This window comes from Balaenoptera musculus, chromosome 2 (assembly GCF_009873245.2).
Source record: "Balaenoptera musculus isolate JJ_BM4_2016_0621 chromosome 2, mBalMus1.pri.v3, whole genome shotgun sequence".
Lineage (NCBI taxonomy): Eukaryota > Metazoa > Chordata > Mammalia > Artiodactyla > Balaenopteridae > Balaenoptera > Balaenoptera musculus.
Window position 1 is genome coordinate 78,153,088 of NC_045786.1, and position 5,845 is coordinate 78,158,932.

A 5,845-nucleotide genomic window follows, 5' to 3' on the forward strand; every position below is an offset into this window, starting at 1 on the left:
CCCCCAAATTGTTTATTTTCTTTATGTGGTTAATGTACAGGTTACAGTTTTCAGGGAAATAAAATTGGCTTGGTAACTGATTGGATATAGTAGATAATGGATAGTTTAACTGTCTAAGGGCTTCCAAATATTAAACCAAATAATTCTCAATTCTGAATACTTTTTAATAATTACTATAAATAATGGTAAGCCAATTCTCATTTTTCTTTTTAAGATATTTAACTCTTATAATTTCTTCCTTCTTATCCTTTTTCTTTCTTCCTTAAACACTGTGCTAGAAGTTAAAATTGGATGAGTTTAACTTATCTCCACATTTTAGTTTTTTATTCTGTAGGTAAGTAGTAAGACGGGTAGAGGTTCTATCAAACAGTCCATGTTATTGTTGGCCATTCTTTTCAGGGATCATGCTAAATGTCATTTGTGCATTGTATAAAGAATGCTATTTATCAGTATATAGACCTACTATTAGTAGAAATTATGTATGGCAGGCTTTCTTGAACAATATGTATTGTAAGTTTGTTTCCTATTAGTGTTATGCTTCAGATTCTTTTAAATAAAGCTAGTTTTTAAAGAGAAAAATAACTGTTTTTTAAATGCTTGACTTTTATCAAGACAAGTAGGCGTAACAGTCTTGGCTTTGGGTAGGAGATGTCCTAGGAAACATTAAGCAGCGCAGTAGCCTACAATTTACCAGGAATTTAGTTTTTTTTTTAAAATTATTTATTTATTTATTTTTGGCTGTGTTGGGTCTTCGTTTCTGTGCGAGGGCTTTCTTTAGTTGGCGGCAACCGGGGGCCACTCTTCATCGCGGTGCGCGGGCCTCTCACTATCGCGGCCTCTCTTGTTGCGGAGCACAGGCTCCAGACACGCAGGCTCAGCAGTTGTGGCTCACGGGCCCAGTTGCTCCGCGGCATGTGGGATCCTCCCAGACCAGGGCTCGAACCCGTGTCCCCTGCATTAGCAGGCAGACTTTCAACCACTGCGCCACCAGGGAAGCCCAGGAATTTAGTTTTATACTGAGTAGCAAACCAATATTTTTGGACAGACTTTGCTATACACAACTTGTTTTTCCTGTGAAGTTTATACATAACACTGAGTCCTGAGTTTCCTTAAGAAAATGTGAACATATCTCTATTTTGATTTTTACAAATTAGGACTCCAGTTTTGGTAATAGAAAATTGGAGAGGAGTGCTACAATCTCAGCAGCTTAGTGATCCCTGAAGTAGAGACACCGCTGTAGCAGTATTAAGAACAAACTTGCCTGAATGATAAAATTAGTTTTGCTTGAAAACAAAGTTTGCTTGAAACAACCATCAGGTGCCTTGAGTAAAAAGAGAATGCATAAAATGTGAATGTATCAGTTGATGCAACTTGGTATTAGAGGTAATAAAAGTGACAAAAATACAAGATAAAATTTGAATGCACAAAAGATTTTTTTAAATGTGTGGAAGGAAAAAAAACCAGGAAAAATGTTTATCTTACCTGTTGTAGGAAAGAGAAAAGATGTACAGAGACTTCTGATCAAATAACATTATGAATTGATGCTCTAAGGTATCCCTTTGTTTCAAACATATAGCAATGATAAATATAAAAAGATACAATTGGGTTCAAAACCAACATAAATACATCCCAGGACAAGAAATAAAGAAAAAAGCATAAATGATGCTGAAGCAGCATCCTGCCTGACTCTGAGTCCAAAGCAGAAATTTGCAGTCAAAAATTCTAATCTGGCAGGGTAATGAGGTCTAAAGTGCTACTACATTTCAAAACTTAAGAGATGCAATAACACAATACTTAATGGGAAATGTATAGCTTTAGATAATTTTTAAGCACAAAATATAATGCTAAGTGTTGATCTCAAGAGGATAAGAGAAGAATAAAAAATCCTAAGGAAAGTAGATGGAAGGAAACAATAAAGAAAATAATAGGAAATAAAATAGAAAACAAACACTAGAGAGGAATAATAGAGCCACAAATAGGTGATTTTTATCTTTAAAAGATAAAAGATTTTATTTTATTGGGTTGGCCAAAAAGTTCATTCGGGTTTTTCCATAAGATGTTATGGAAAAACCCAAATGAACCTTTTGGCCAACCCATATTTAAAAGATTAATAAAATTGATGAGCCTCTGGTGAAACTGATTTAAAAAAAAATGGCTGACAGAAATAACAGGAATGAAAAAAGGGCAAAAAACATAGCACTGCTTTAAGCCTGGAGGGAGCTGGGATTCCTCTGCACTGCTGCCCCACATGTGAAAAAGGTTAAAAAGCAAACCTAGCTCCAACTGATACCTGGGACTCCAGCTTATAGGCCTAAAGTGGAAGAAGTGCACAGTTTTGTAATTTGCTCAGTTGGTAACTGGTGTACAGTATCACCAAAGAATTCGAAACTAAATTAGCATGTAACACTTGGCTGAATTGGAGTCCCTAGGACGCAAGTTAGAGGCAACTTAAAACTGCTAGAAAGGAAAGGATGAACCTAGAGGAAAGAAATAAATATAAAAGGAAAGAAAAAAAAACCCAACCCACTCTAAATCAAAATTTCAAAACATATGAAGAAAACTAATGATAAAAACAGCCAACCAACATCCTTTAAAATTTCGATCCACTCAAGATGAAAATGACAGCATAGCCTGAAAAAGGCTTTAAAGAGAAGTACCATTCAGGATCCTGAAAGGTAAACTAAAGAATAAAAATTAAAATTACAAAACCCAGTATGTAGATATTCATTCAGTCAACATTTACTGAGTGTTATTTATATGTCAGGCACTGTTGTAAATGCTAAGAATATAGCAGTAAATCAAACAGACAAAAATCACTACACTCAGGAAGTTTTTATTCTGTAGAGACAGAAAATAAGTAAACTAAAAGTGTATTAGAGAATAAGTGCTAAGAAGAAATAAAAAAGGGAATGGGATAGGAAATGCTGAGCCTGGTAGGGTGAGAGGTGCTAGATCAAATAGTAAGAGTATGTTTCATTTCATAAGAAACTGCCAAACTGTCCTTCAAGTGGCTGTACCATTTTGCATTCCCACCAGCAATGAATGAGAGTTCCTCCACATCCTCACCAGCATTTGGTGTTGTCACTGTTCTGGATTTTGGCCATTCTAATATGTGTGTAGTAGTGGTATCTCATTGTTTTAGTTTGTATTTCCCTGATGACATATGATGTGGAGCATCTTTTCATATGCTTATTTATCAACTGTGTATCTTCTTTGGTGAGGTGTCTGTCAAGGTTTGGCTCATTTTTTGATCGGGTTGTTTGTTTTCTAATTGTTTCCGTTTTAAGAGTTTATGTATTTTGGATAACAGTCCTTTATCATATGTATCTTTTGCAAATATTTTCTCCCATTCTGTGTCTTGTCTTTTCATTCTCTTGATAGTGTCACCCACAGAGCAGAAAAATTTTATTTTAATCAAGTCCAGCTTATCAATTATTTCTTTCATGAATCATGCCTTTAGTGTTGTATCTAAAAATTTACCACCAAATTCAAGGTCATCTAGATTTTCTCCCATGTTATCTTCTAGGAGTTTTATAATTTTGCATTTTACATTTAGGTTTGTGATCCATTTTGAAATCACTTTGTGAAGGTTATAACCGCTATGCCTAGATTCACTTTTTTGTTTGCGGATGTCCAGTTGTTCCATTTGTTGAAAAGACTATCCTTTCTCCATCACATTGCTTTTGTTCCTTTGTCAAAGATCAGTTGACTATATTCCTGTGGGTATATTTCTGGGTTTTCTATTCTGTTCCACTGATGTATTTGTCTATCCTTTCACCAATACCACACTGCCTTGATTATTGTTCTTCAAACTTGATCTATAAATTTAATGCAATCCCAATCAAAATCCTAGCAAGTTATTTTGTGGATATTGACAAATTGATTTTACAGTTTATATGGAGAGGCAAAATACCCAGAATAGTCAACACATTACTGAAGGAGAACAAAGTTAGAGGATTGACACTACCCAACCTCAAGACTTGGCACAAGGTTGGCTAAGTCTTCTTGGAGATTTCTAGGGTGGTAGTATGTCTGGCTTTATAGAATGAGTTAGGAAATACAGTCTCTGCCTCTATCTTCTGAAAGAAACTGTAGAGAATTGGTATAATTTCTTCCTTAATGTTTGGTAGAATTCACTAGCGACCCCCATCTGGGCCTGGAGTGATCTGTTCTGGAATGTTATGGATTATTGACTCAATTTCTTTAATAGATATAGGCCTATTCAGATTGTCTATTTCTTCTTGTGTGAGTTTTGGCAGATCATGTCCTTCAGGGAATTGGCCCATTTCTTGTAGATTATCAAATCTGTAGGCATAGAGTTGTTCATAGTATTCCTTTATTATCCTTTTTATATCCATGTTGTCTGCAGTGATATCCCCTCTTTCGTTTCTCATATTAGTTATCTGTGTCCTCTCCCTTTTCTTCCTTAGGTAACCTGGCTAGGGGCTTGTTGATTTTATTTTCAAAGAACCAGATTTGTTTTATTGATTTTCTCTATTGATTTCTTATTTTTAACTTCATTGATTTATGCTCTAATTTTTAATTATTTCATTTTTTAATGCTAGTTTGGATTTAATTTGCTTTTCTTTTTCTAGCTGCCTAAGGTAGAAGCTTAGTTGATTGATTTTTTTTTTTTTTTTGATTTTTAAATCTTTCTCTAATATATGCATTTAATGCTGTAAATTTCTCTCTAGTCAGTTAAACTCTGATAAAACCCTAGCAGGTTAGGCTCTGGTTAAATAGTTTCTCCCGAGGTCAGATCTTGCTAAGAACAAATGCTCTGGCATATTTCAGAATGGTTCCTTTTCCCATCCCCCTGCTGGGAGCATGAGAATATTTTTGTGCAGTATTCACTGTGTGAACCTGGTAGAACTTCAGGAAGTAAAACTCACAAAAGTGTTGAGGGCTCCCTGATGACTGGGTCTCTCAGACTTGCCCACAGTGGGCCTCCAGCAATTTGTCAACTACATTCAGGTTTTCCTACCTTGGCACTAGTTCCCACGGAGGTTTCTGCTCTGATGGGTTGTGATTCTCTATAGATACAATCTTTCCCATCAGGGGGACAGGGGTTTGCCCTGTGACCTCACTTTTCTTGTGGAGCTAAGAAGAGTTGTTGATTTTTCATTTTGTTCAGCTTTTTACTTGTTGGGATGGAGTGGTGACTTCCAAGCTCTGTACATGCCAGATCAGAAACTAGAAGCACTTAAAATTTTTTTTAAAAACTGATATGCTAAACCAAGTCTAATAGGAAAAATCATTGAGATCTATACTTTATAAATGTCAATCTAAGATATTTGGGCCAAATATAAAAGGAAAAGTATAAACGGATAGTTCACACTGTCTACATGAGCTCTACCTATATATTCTTGTCTAACTGTAAATCACATTGTATTTTTCTAAAGCGCAAATTTAAAATAGTAAAATAGCTAATGCATTTAAAACCTAGTACCTAGATTTTGCTCTTGAAAGCTATTCCCCATTAAAAAGAACTACTGGTTCTTGGAGAATGACTGATTCCCTTTCCTAGAGGAGAAAAAAAAAAGGAAAAAAATTCAAAGTGGGTCTAAATCATTTTTGTTCCAAGAATAAAGGATTTTGAAAAGACTTTAAAAAGTTCTGGGGTGGTGTTAAAAAAGTCATAAATCAACCTTTCCCAATGGCCAAATTTGACAGTTTGACCATCAAAAAATAAACAAATTTTAGTTAATTCATTTTAGGTGAAGAATAATAAATCAGATTTAATTTTTGCTTCATAATGTACATTTTCACTCCCTAAGAGCCTCACAATACATAAGGAGAAAATAAGGACCCTTCTCTATTATAGAGCTTGTTTTTAAAAATTTTA